The sequence below is a fragment of the Notamacropus eugenii genome, chromosome 5, assembly GCF_028372415.1.
Source record: "Notamacropus eugenii isolate mMacEug1 chromosome 5, mMacEug1.pri_v2, whole genome shotgun sequence".
Taxonomy (NCBI): Eukaryota; Metazoa; Chordata; class Mammalia; order Diprotodontia; family Macropodidae; genus Notamacropus; species Notamacropus eugenii.
Window position 1 is genome coordinate 94028734 of NC_092876.1, and position 14345 is coordinate 94043078.

The window sequence follows — 14345 nt, forward strand, 5'->3', positions numbered from 1 at the left end:
AGTGGAATACTAAGAGGAAAGGATAATTAAGAATAGATATCTGAGAGCAGGTTTTGAGGAAGAGTAGGATATGAGTAGCAGTCAGTTGAGGCCTTTGAATGAAATCAGAGAACAGGAAAAAAATAGGACAGAAGATGAAACCTGTAAATAAAAGACATTTAGTTTACAAAAGGTACCTTAATCCTTTCAGAGCTCTGCTGTCTCTGCCTATTCCAAGTCATCTGATAAATAATTGCAAGGATAGCTTGCCCCTATATATTTGAACAGGGATAGAGATTTGTCAGCACCTGTAATAAGCATCTCAGCCATTTGCAAAGTAATGTATGATCCATTTTAAAGAAAAATTCAGAAACTTTAATGTATATAAAGAAAAGATGTCACTGGTAAGTAGGATTCAATTTGCATGAAATTATCTAAAATCTTATTACTGGTGACTATATATATGAGACAACTACTCAAGATATATCATTTTGTGGTTGGAGTACGGGGATCAATCTATGCTAGGATCAAGGATTTAGTACTCATTGCTTTGCGAGGGTTAGAGGTCAATTCATAGCCAGGATTTTATCATTGATTTACCACTGGAAGGGACTTTAGAAGACATCTAGCTCAACTTCCTTGTTTTATAAATGAGAAAACTAAGACTTGTAGAAGTTAAGTAATTTGACTAGAGTCACACAGATTATAAATGACAGACATGAGATTTGAATCCAAATTTTGTGATGCCAAATCCAGTGCTCTTTTTGAACACATCATTGTCTCTATCAAAAACTCAATCTACAGCTAGTATAAGAATCTGAATTTGAGTTTTACCCCAAATCTATGGCTAAGTTTTGGGAATCAATTTGCAATTTGGATTAAGGTTTGAGTTTAGAATGAGGGTTCAATCTGAGTCTTTTTGACAAAAGTCAATCTACGCTCAAGATCTCAGGATCATTTATGCTCTCCAGCCAAGCAATAACTAAGATACAATATGGATAAAATAAATGATCTGGTCTACCTCACATAAATTAGTCCAAAGTTAATATATTCTACCGTGTCCCTAGCAACTTGGCAATTTCTTAATACTCAATTATTGCAAGCTTTAAAATAATCCAATTATAAACTTTCATAGCAAACAAGATAGCACATGTTCCATCTCTCTCACTCTACATTCCCATGTTCTCTGTTGTTAATCCTTGTCCTCTCTCTGCATCTAGACTAACCAGTTTCACTCATTAGGTGAGAAAACTGGAAGCTCTAGAAATAATTCCCATCCTGTGGAAGTCAAGACCGACCTAAGGCCCATAACCCAGCACATACAAATTGATGGCCTTGGAGTCACCCTAGCATATACTGACCATATATTCAAACTGGAATAGTGAAGAAGTATATTAGAGAAAGGGACTTGAAATAGGGCAGAATGAAGAAGGATTCCAGTTTCCTCCTTCAGAAAGTATTACCCCGTTGAAAGACTCAAAATAATTTAGTTTTTGGAGAGATGCCCACTGTCTTATTTCTCCAACTGTCTCCAAGTTTGGAAATCCTTATGAAGGAGGCAGATGGTTAATAAAATTCCAGATTTGGAGTCAAGAAGAACTGAGATCTAATTCTGCCTTAGTAACTTATTATCTGTGGGCAAATTGCTTGATCTCTCTCAGTTGTAGCTTCCTAATCTGTAAAGTGACAGGACTGGATTTAATTACCTTCAAAGTATTTTCCAATGTGTGACGGCATAAGTCTTTTTATTTTACCTTAAAGGTGGGGAGGGAGAATTTAGTATGAGTTTTAAAAAATAGCTTAGCCAGATTGCCCTGTGATTGGATGGCAAATGACTCCCTGACTGCTTACCAAGGGACTTGCAGATTATTTTGGAGCCCATTCTTGTCCTTTGCAGTAGCTTTAGAGAAGGCACCCCTCCAATATTGGCGCCCAGCCTGAGATGTCCCAGAGGAGCTATCAATGGCAGACCTCTCAGCTGCTAAGGATAGTATTTAGTATGTGACACAAGCCAGCCTCCTTCTTTTATTCTCTCTCAAGAGCTAGCTCTTAAATCCAACTGAGAGCAGTTTCTAATCTTCCTTCCCAAGTGTTAGCTTGTTTCACTTAAAGTCTCTTTGATGAGGTCTCATCCTTTGTCCTAAACCTCTCTATACAGACACCCCTTCCTCAGTGACTGGTAAACTCACCATTGGCCACAGAGAACAGGAGCTGCTTCTGAAAGAAGTAGATACCTAGGCAGGCTTTTAAAGCTGTGCTGATGTTCCTGGGGGAGGGAGGAAACCAGGGATACTCTGGAACTAAGCACCTGGTAGGGACCAAGGGATAAACAGAAAAAGTTCACCCTGTCACCAAGGGGGGCCAGGGATGGAAACTATGGAACTGTGACTACATCCCCTATCCAATCCCAAGGGGATAAGCTCTGAAAATACTGGGAGAAGGCAATGCCCAGCTCCCAAGCTCCCGGGAAAACTCATGCTCTCATCTCCTGCCATGGAGACACATTTCACTAGGAGCATTTTCCTCTATAGTTGCTATAGAATTGAAGTGAATCTGGATAAAAGTGGGGACAGATAAAAAGAGATAAGGGAAATGGTATTGGTTAGGAGGCTCACATTCGGAATGGGTATGGGATGAATAAACTGAGAGAGAGAGAGAGAGAGAGAGAGAGAGAGAGAGAGAGAGAGAGAGAGAATTAAATTTCATATATATACATACATATGTATATATATAGATATATTTCGAAAAACAAAGATGAGGAAGAAACTAGGGAAAAAGGCTACCCATCTCTTGATGATGCTGCCCTCTTGTGGACATTGCTGTTATTTCAGGAGACAATGACCTTCAAATGAAAGGACACTGCACCTTTAGTTTTCTGGTACCTGGGCAACCTTATAAGGTTCTGTACAGAAATGACTTTCCCTTCTTTTCATAAAAATTGCATTCCAGTTTTAAACAGAAGGAACAAGCTAACAAAATAGAATAATTATATTGATCAAGTCTGGTCACAGATAAGAGTTGATAAAATATACTCTCATTCTTTCTTCTCAAAGACGGGAGGCTTGGGGTATAGAATATTATATATTTTGTCAGATGCGGTTGATATTTTGTTTCATTTTGTTTAATTTCCCTTTTTCTTCTTTGTTATTCTTTGTGTAGAGGGATGACTCATTGGAGAAGGAAAGGATATATTTGAAAATTAAAGTGTTATAAAAATATAATGTCAATTTTTAAAATTACATATTAATATATTGAGGGTAGGCTAAAAAAAACTATGTCCTGGAGAAAAGAAGACCAAAGGGGAATATCAGAGACATTTAAATTATCTGAAAGTATTTTCTTACCAGAAAGAAGCTTATCCAAATTCTAGCTACAATGTAGAAAATTGTCATTGTCTAGCCTAAAATGACTGTTTGATTTGCCTAGTAGTAAAAATGATAGTGAAGATGGTTTTAAAGAACAAGGATAAAGAGAAAGCATGACTTCCAAGGCTGAGTGAAATAGAATCATATTTCTATAATAGAATTATTCATGCCAAGAGAAGGAAGATATAGGTTCCACTCTCTCTTTGTCTCCACAGGCTCAAATCTAGGCCTTCTGACTCTAAACCAAGTGTTCTTTCTAATATGCTACTGTGATAAAAGAATTCTTTACCACGATGGTCTGTATGGTATAACTTAAAGCATGAAAATTGTCTCAGGACAGCTATTAGGTACATAAGTCAAAGAGAGACATTAATGCCCATACCTGACTGAAAAAGTTTTCAATGATTTTTTTGTGTATGTGTGATGGATCATACCAGATTATGGTAGGCAGGAGAAATAGCAACAATCTCAGATATGCAGATGATACTGCTCTGATGACAGAAAGTGAATAATTAAGAAGTCTCTTAATGAAAGTGAAAGAAAAGAGTGTAAAAGTTGGCTTGAAACTGAGCATTAATAAAAAAGCTAAGATCTTAGCAACTGGTTCAATCACTTCCAGGAAAATAAACGGAGAAAAATGGAAGCAACTTTAGATTTTATATTCTTGGTCTCAAAGATCACAGTATACCATGATAGCAATCATAAAATCAAAACATGCTTGCTCCTTGGAAGGAAAGCTATGGCAAAACTAGATAGCATACTAAAAAGCAAAGACATCATCTTTGCCAGCAAAGGTCTGTATAATCAAAGCTATGTTTTGTTTTATTTCTCAGGAACAATGAATAGCTATGAGAGTTGGACCATAAGGAAAGCTGAGAGTCATCACATCCCATCAAATGGTGCTGCTAGGGAACACTTTTGAGTTCCTTGAACAGCAAGGACGTGGAATCAGTCAATAGTTAAAGAAATTAATTCAGCCTAACAATGGCCTGAAGAAAAAAATGGCAAATCACTCCAGTATCATCACCAAGAAAACCCAAATGAGGTCACAGAGAGTTGGACATGACTGAAATAACTCAACAATAACATTTTGTTGGAAGGTGAAATAATGAAGGTGAAGTTTAAATATTTGGACACATAATGAGAATATAGGACTCACTGAAAAAGATCATGATGTTGGGAAAGATTGAAGGCAAAAGAAAAATGGGATAGTAAAGGATGAGATGGATAAACAGTGTCATGGAAACAACGGACATGAACTTGGGCAGAATTCTATGCTCCATGGGGTCTTGAAGAGTCAAACATGGCTGAACAACTGAACAGTAGCAGCAGGATAGATCATAGAATTGTTTCTACACTTTGTTGTCAAGTAGTACCTGAATCATAATGGTTACATTCAATTGTTTAGCCTAACTCCTATCGTTGGTGTTTATGTGTTCTTCTTCAGCAATAGTAAAACCTGTTGATTTACGTCATTCAATAAGTATTTATTTGAGCACCTACAAAGTGTCAGGGACTGTGTTAAGCACTGATGATACAAAGAAAGGCAAATGACAGTCCCAGTTCTCAAACAAATCACAATCTACTAAAGGAGGCAACACAAAAATAACAATGATAATCTATAGATAAGATAAACTAGAGATAATCAACAGAAGAAACAGATTAAAATTAAAGGGAATCGTGAAAGGCTTTTTATAGAAAGATGGAATTTTAGCATAGAAGAATTTTTCATAGAAGATGGAATCTTAGCTGGGACTTGAAGGAAGACAAGGAACCAGAAAGTCGAGATTTCAAGGGAGAGTATTCTAGGCATGGAGAACAGCCAATATGGAAGGGAATTGTGGAAAAATGGGGAAATTAGGCAGGAAACTATCTGGCTCTCCTAAATTACCCACAAATAACTTTAATGCCTCAAAGTAAATTAGTTAAAAGTCAGTTTAAAGGCTAAAACCATCACCAAGCATTATCTATAGCAGGGACAAGCGAGAAGCCTTCCCAATATGAACAGAAGTGAAAGAAGGATGACCTTCATCACCAGTATTGTTTAATATTGTATTAGAAATGCTAGCAATATTGATGAGAGAAGAAAAATAAATCAAAGGAATAAGAATGGGCAATGTGATAATAAATCCTCTCTCTTTTGCAGAAGATATGGTTGTATACTTGAAAAATCCTAGAAATTCAACTAAAAAGCTAATTGAAACAACTAATAATTTTAGCAAAGTAGCAGGATATAAAACAACCTTCATAAATCATCAGTATTTCTATATGTCACTATAATCATTGCAAGAAGAGATAGCAAGATATATTTCATTTAAAACAGCTGTAGATAATATAAAATACCTGGGAGCAGACTTGCCAAGAAAAATCAGAAATTATGTAAATACAATTATAAAATGCTTTTTTCTTATACAAATAAAGCCAAATTTAAATAATTAGAGAAATATTAATTGTTCATGGGAGGGAACAGACGAAATAATAAAAATGTCAATCCTATGTATGTATTCAATACCATCTCAATTAAATTGCCAAAAATTATCTTATTGAACTAGAATAATTCATTAGGAAGAAAAAAAGGTCTAGAATATCAAAAGAATTAATAACAATAAGAGAAGAAGGTCTAGTAGGGCCAGATCATAAACTGTATTATAAGGTACTATTTATCAAACATATGGCTAAGGAATAGAATAGTGGATTAGTGGAATAGAGTATATATATATATATATATATATATATATATATATATATATATATATATATATATATATATATATATATATACACATACATATTATATATGTAATATGTATATGTATATGTAACATATAGCAAATGATTACTGTAGTCTTATGTTTGAAAATGCAAAGATTTAAACTTTTGGGATAAAAATTCAATGGTAAAAAATACTTGAGAAAACTGGAAAGCTATCTGACAGAAACTAGGTATAAACCAACATCTTACACTACTTGTCAAGACAAGATCATTATGGATAGGAGAAGAATTTAAGAATAAATGAGAGAGAGACACAGAGAGAGAGACAGAGAGAGAGACAGAGAGAGAGAGAATATTGTGAGATGTGACATGAATGATTTTGATTAATTTAATAATAAATTTGATTCAATTCAAAAAGGATTTGTACAAATAAAAACCAACATAGCCAAGGGGAGGAGGGATTTACAGACAATTTCTCAGTTAAAGGTCTCATCACAAATGTATAGAGAAGTCTGTCAAATTTATAAGAGCATCAGTCATTTCACAACTGATAAATGGTCAAAGAATGTGAACCAGCAGTTTTTGGAGGAAGAAATCAAAGCAAAATATATAATCGTATAAAAAACTGCTCTAAATCACTATTGGTTATAAAAATGCAACTAAAATAACTTTGAGATACCATTCCATACCTCTCAGATTGGCTAAAATGATACAAGAGGAAGATGATCAATGTTGGAAGGTATATGAAAAAATGAGCCACTATCACATTGTTAATGGAACTGTGAACTGATCCAATCATTTTGGAGATCAGTCTGGAATTATTCCCAAACAGTTAGAAACTGTGTGTACATTTGACCCAGCAAGTGGTTCTGTTTCCCAAAGTGATCAGAAAAAAGAAAAAAGAGGATATATGTTCTAAGATATTTATAGCAGCTCTCTTTGTGGTGGCAAAGAACTGGAAATTGAGGGGGTGCCCATCAGTTGGAGAATGGTTAAATAAACTGGAGTATATGATTGTGATAGAATACTACTGTGCTCTAATAAATGATGAACAGGTTGATTTTAGGAAAACATGGAAAGACTTCCATGAAATTATAAACAGTAAAATTAGTAGAACTAAAGAACTTGGTAATAGTAGCAACAGCAATATTGTTTGAAGATTAAATGTAAATGACTATGCTATTCTGAGTTATATGAATATTCAAGTCAACTACAAAGGACCTTTGAAGAAAGATGTTATCCACCTCCAGTGAAAGAACCAGTATGTAGAACTATGCATAATATACTTTCAATCTGTATCAAACTTTGACTTTCTCTATTATGGAGTTGGAAGGAGGGAGGAAAACAATTTGGAACTCAAATATAACATGTGAAAAAGAAAAAAAAGAAAGCAGTCAGTGAAAATGCTAGGAATCTGGAGATGGAATGTTTTGTTTGAAGAAGAGCAAGATTAGCATCAATGGATAACAGTATGTATGGGTTGGAGATTAAGTATAAGAAGACTGGAAAGGTAAGAGTGGGTCAGGTTGTGAGGGACTTTGAATACTAAACATTGGATTTAATAATTAATACTAGAGGGATCCTAGATAGGGAATATGTCTAGAACAAAACAGAAAAAATTCTCATCTTTTCTCATTGGTATAAATACTGCCACAATTATTGTCATGAAATTTGGTCTAATTCATAGGTATGTAGGCATGGAGTTATGATCTAAATTCGAGTCCTTCCTCTGATGCATTTTAACTGTGTGGCCATTGATTATATCACTTGACCTCTAAGTGCTCTTGACAACTCTATAACTATATATCGTAAACTACTAATCCGCATTGGTGGAAGAAATTTATGTACAAAGAATTCTCCACACTGATGAAATCATAGATATACTTCACCAAAAGAAATATGAAATAAAGTTAAATGGATGAACATTAGGAACGTAAAACCTTAGATGAATGACCCTTTTAAAACCTGACCAATCACTTCTGAGACAAGTAATCTAACATAGATAATCATGTCTTCTAGTGCACTGATTTTACCTAGTAAATAATAGGAGTTGGCAATAAATAGAAATTGGTTCATAAAACTCTGATATTGGACTCAAATAATACTCAAGTAATGCCTTCTTGGTTGGACGAGCCATATTTGTGACTCAAGGACTCTGGTACCCAAGATGACTAGAATGCTAATGCAGCTGGCAGGTTTTTTATGGTTTTTTGGCTGTTACTCTGCTAAATTTTATATGTATACACTCACATATATACATATATAGGTATATGGTTGTGTGTGGATGTACATATATGTACATATATGTGCATGTACACATATATTAAATGTGCATGCACATAAGTGGGCAGTTGGTGGTAGAGTGGATTAGAGTGCTAGGTCTGGAGACAGGAAGACTTACCTTCCAGAGTTCGAATCTGGCCTCAGGCACTTACTAGCTGTGTAACCTTGGGCAAGTCACTTAACCCTGTTGCCTCATCCGTAAAATGAGCTGGAGAACTAAATGGCAAGCCACTGTAATATCTTTGTCAAGAAAATCCCAAATGTGGTCATGAAGAGTCAGATATGACTGAAATGACTAGACAATATGCACATATATGTCTATGTCTGTGTTTATTTGTATACATATTTTGCGTGCATGCACACACACATATAAATACATATGTATGTATGTATGTGTATATATATATATATATATATATATACACACACACACAAATATATGCTTAAAGACAACAATTGTATTTCCTTGCTAAGTCTTCTTTCTTCCATGTTAAATGTTCACATTTTTATATTAAACGAAAACTCTTTCTTTAAGATTTTCTCTTTATCACTTCTGGGAGCAATTGCCAACTCTGCTTTCAGTCTTGGGGAATCATAGGGCATCATGAAATTTACTACTTAAGATGTATTTCTCCAGACAGAATCTCATCTCCTTCTAGTATTGACCACATGGTAGTATAGAAGTCGTGTTCTACCCTAGGTCCTCTTTGTCTGGGCTCCTCCAGACTAATTTCTTTGGGCTCTTCCCAAACCAGCAGATTGGTTTTGTCTGTTTGTTTGTTTCTCCAGAGATTAGTGCATTTGTTTGTTTGTTTTCATGTCTGACTCTGTTGCCCCATTTGGGGTTTTCTTGGCAAAGATACTGGAGTGGTTTGCCATTTCCTTCTCCCTCTCATTTTACAGATGAGGAGACTGAGGCAAACAGGGTTAAGTAACTTACCCAAGGTCACACAGCTAGTAAGTGTTTGAGACTGGATTTAAACTCAGGAGGATGAGTCTTACTGACTCGGGTCCAACACTCTATCCAATGTTGCACCTAACTGCTCTTTTTTTTTTTTTTTTCCCCAGAGGAGCAAATGCTAAAACTATTTTTCATGTGAGTGTCCATTCCTATTGTAATAGTTTTTGAAACCTATGGTTGTGCTTACCATTAACAAACTGGACAGCTGATTCAATTAACTCAACTATTTATTCAAAATGCAAAGCAAAAACAATTGCATAAAATTTTTACCTATAAACTAAGGGCACATTTTCCCACCAATGTGCACAATGATTTGGAGGATAGTGGATCCAAAACTATAGAAAATGCATATGACCAAGTAACTTACAATTCTGAAAATGTGGGCATTTATGTCTCTTATCTTTATCACATACTATCTTTGTAAAATTTACTGTTGGGTATGGCACCTCTTTTGGATGGATAGCTCCTTGGATCAACTGGGATACCCAATGGATATACTGGACTATTGAGAATAGTGCTATATTCTTTCAGAAAAGATGGGAAGTGTTAATCTGAGATTTTCCATTTTTTTTTCCATTTTTGCTCTTTTGGCTGGTTTCTGGAGGACTTCATCTCCCAGGCATGTGACAGCATAGAGAAGATTTGCCTTTCTTTTGCCAAACAACTCTTCCACGCAGCACATTGCAGTATAGAGAGATATTACCTCTCATCCACACAGTGCCAAGGGCTTTATTTTTTACCTTCCATTCCTGCATGAAGACTGAGTCTTCTTACTCTAGCTTGTGTTGATTAGGCAATAGATTAAGTCTAACTGTGATATCCAACTTGATATCTAAGTCAAACTGTGGCAATGTACATTTCTCCAAAAATCACCAAACAGCACAGAGATTCAAATTTACACAATTATTAAGTCCAAAAGTCCTTTGTTGGTGGCATGCAAACAAAGAACTATGAAACGAGGCAATGAGATAGACTTTACCTTTTGTACTTTCATTGACTCTGGGGATTTCTTTTTTTTTTTTTTAAGTAATATGCTTATATAAAACTTACATTTGTCTTATTTTTTTTAGTTCAAGTTTCTTTTAGTTTGAATTCTAGATTCTCTTCTTCAACCAACACTGTCCCTAACCCATTAGAAAAGCAAGAAATTTTAAAAACTCATGAGAAATATGGAATCATGCAAAACAAATTTCTGCATTAGATATGTTGGGGGGAGTAGAGAAAAAATTATACACAGATACACTCCGCTCTGAATCCATCACTTCTCTAACTAGAGGTGGATAATATTTTTTATCATGAGTCCTTTGGAAAAATGATGGGTCATTTTATTAATCAACATTACTAAGTCTTTCACAGTTGATTAGCTTCATGTATTGCTGTTACTATGTCAATCATTCATTTGGTTCTGCTTATTTCACTTTGTATCAGTTCATATAAGCCTATCCAGGTTTTTATAAAACCATACCTTTAATCATTTCATACAGCACAATAATATTGCATCATATTCATGCACCACTAACTTGTTCAGTCATTGTCCAACTGATGAACATTTCTTCAGTTACCATTTTTTTGATATCACAAAAAGAGCTGCTATATCTTTGTGCAAATGGATTTTTTTTCTTTGATCTCATTGGAGTATAGACCTAGTACCTATATTTCTGGGACTAAGGGTATGGACGATTTAGTGGTTTTTTGGACACAATTCTAATTTATTTTCCAGAATGATTGGACTAATATTTCATTATAGTACCTTTTTTTTCCTGCATCTCATTCAGTACTTATTTTACTTTTCCATCATCTTAGACAGCATGATGAGTGTAAGGTAAATGTTTTAATTATTGGAGATTTAGAACTTCTTATATGTCTATTTATACCTTGGAACTATTCATTGAAAGATGCCTGTTCAGATCTCTTAACCATTTATCAGTAGGGGAATGGCTCTTATTCTTATAAATTTGAATCAATTTCCCATATATTTAAGAAATGGGACCTATATCAGAGAAATATGCTTTACAGATTTTTTTCTCACTTTACTGTTTTTTTATGCTCATTTTAGCCACTGGTTTTCTTTCTATATATAAAAAACTTTTTTTTATTTTACATAATCAAAATTACTCATTATACCTCCAATGAGCCTCCCTAGTTAATATTTGATTATGAACTCATCCCGTATCCATGGATCTAACAGGTAGCTTCTTCCATGCTCCACTAATTTGCTTATTATATCACCTTTTTTGTCTAAATTATGTACCAGTTGTGAGCTCACCTTGGTATATGGTGGGAGATATTGGCCTATGTCCAGTTTCTGCCAGAGTACTGTCAGGTTTTTCAAGCAGTTTTTGTTAAATAATGAATTCTGCCCTAGTAGCTGGGATCTTTAAGTTTATGAAACATTAGGTTACTGTGCTTATTTTCTTCTGTATATTACAGCAATAACCTTTTCAGTTTATCAAAAATTCTATTTCACTTCCAGTAACAAATTGTCTTGATGATCATAGCTTTGTGGTATACTTTAAAATCTGGTATTGCTAGGTCCAGGGAAACTAGGTGGCACAGTGGATAGAGCACTGCGACTGGATTCAGAAAACAAAACAAAACAAAAACCTTTATCTTCCTGCATCCAAATCTGTCCTCAAATATGTATTAGTTATGTAACTCTGGGCAAAGCACTTAACCCTTTTTGCCTCAGTTTCCTCATCTGTAAAAGAAGCTAGAAAAAGAAATGGCAGACCTCTCCAGTGTCTACCCGGATGGCTTCACAAAGAGTGAGATGTGACTAAAAATGACTAAACAACAAAAACACTATTATGACTATTTCCTTTGCATTAAAAAAAGATTCCCTTGCTATACATCCCCCAAATGAATTGTTTAAATTATTTTTTCTAGATCTGTGAAATAATTCTTAAGAAGTTTCATCAGGATGGAGCTGAATAAATAAATTAATTTAGGTAGCAATGTGATTTTTGTTATATTAGGCTTGGCCTACCCATGAATAGTTAATATTTCTCCATTTACTTAGCTCTATATTTATGTGAAAAATGTTTTGTAATTATGTTTATATAGTTCTGATGTGTGCTTTGGCAGGTAGACTCTCAAGTATTTTATGCTTCCTATAGTTATTTTAAATGGGATTTCTCTTTCTACCTTTTCCTAATGTATTTTATTGGTAATATATAGAAAGGCTAGTGAATTTTGAGGTTTTATTTAATCCTTCAACTTTACTGAAGTCATTAGTTGGTATGACTAACTTTTTTTAGTTGACTCTCTAGAGATCGTAAAGTAAATTATCTTATCATCTGCAAAAAGTGATAGTTTTGATTGCTTATTATGTTCAATTCTCTTGTCTTATTACTATAGTTAACATTTCTAGTAAAATATTCACCAGTAATAGTGATGATATTCCTCCTTTATTATTGAGCTTAATAGAAAGGCTTTTAGTTTATCTCTTTACATATAATTCTTATTCTTGATATTAGATACTATTTAAGAAAAGTTCCATTTATATCTATTGTTCAGGTATTTATTTTTTTTAGCAATAATGAGTGTTGTATTTTGTTAAAAGCTTTTTCTGTGTTGATTAAAATAATGATATATTTTTTCTTTGTCTTTCTTTTTAATATAGTCAATTATTATGTCCCATATAAATGATGCTTATAGTTTTCCTATTAACAGACTAGCCCTGCATTTCTGATAAAAATCCAACCCGGTCATAGCACATGATTTTTGTGATATGTTATTGTACTCTCCTTGCTAATGTTTTATTGAATTTTTTGCATCCATTTCCATTAGATATATTAGACTCATTTTCATTATCTGTTTGAATTCCCCTGGTTTTAGGTATCAAGACTATATTTTTGTCATAAAAGGAATTTATTAGAATTCATTTTTTACCTTTGTTTCCAAACAGCTTACTTAGTATTGTAATTATATGTTATTAACTTGTTAATTAATCTGTCTTGTCCTAGATTTTTGTTTTGCTCTTTAGTTGGAGATTTTTAATTTGTTGAGTTTTTCATTTTTATACTGAAATCATTGCTCTACTCTTTATATTTTTTATTAATTTCAGTATCCCAATGTGTAATTTCCTGTGTAAGTAATGTTGTAGCTGCATTCCAAAAACTTTGGCATATTGTATCACAGCTGTCATTATCTTAATGAAATGATTATTTCTATGATTTGTTTTTTGATCCACTCATTCTTTAGGATTAGGTTACTTAATCTTCAAATAATTTTTAATCTCTGCTTAAATAGGTCTTTACTGAATGCAATTTTGTTGCATTATGGTCAGAAAAAAAGATTTATTTAACATTTTTGATTTCCTATATTTGTTTGTGAGATTTTTATAACCTAACACGTCAGTTTTTGTGAAGGAGCTATGTACAGCTTAGAAAAAGGAATACTTCTCTCTATTCCCATTCAATATTCTCCAGAGGTCCATCATATATAGCTTTTCTAAACTTCTAAATTAAATAGAATTTTCCAAACGAAATCTATTCATCTCCATATTATATATCCACTCTTTTTTTTGGTTATTTTCTGCTTAGATTTATTTAAATCTCCAAGGGGAAATTTGCGGTCCCCCACAAGTATACTTTCACTATTTATTTCATCCTGTAACAATTTTTTTTCCTTCAAGAAACTGAACACTAAGTCATTTGGTGTATATATTTGCAATACTGATATTACTTCATTGTCTATGATCTTTTATTCAAATATGGTTTACTTGGATATGTCGTCTAATTAGATCTATTTTTGCTTTACCTTAGATCATAATGGCTACCCCTACCTTTTTATAAATTTAACTGAAACATAATGGATTTTGCTCCAGCCCCTTATTTTGTTTAGTTTTAGTTTTCAGCATTCACTTTCATAAGTTTTAAATTTTCTCCGCCTCTCTCCCATTACCCCTCCTCAAGATGGCATGTAATTCAACATAGACTCTATATGTACATTCTTACTAAAACACATTTTCACATTAGTCAGGTTGTATAGAAAAATTAGAACCAATGAGTGGAACAATGAGAAGGAAAAAATAAAACAAAACA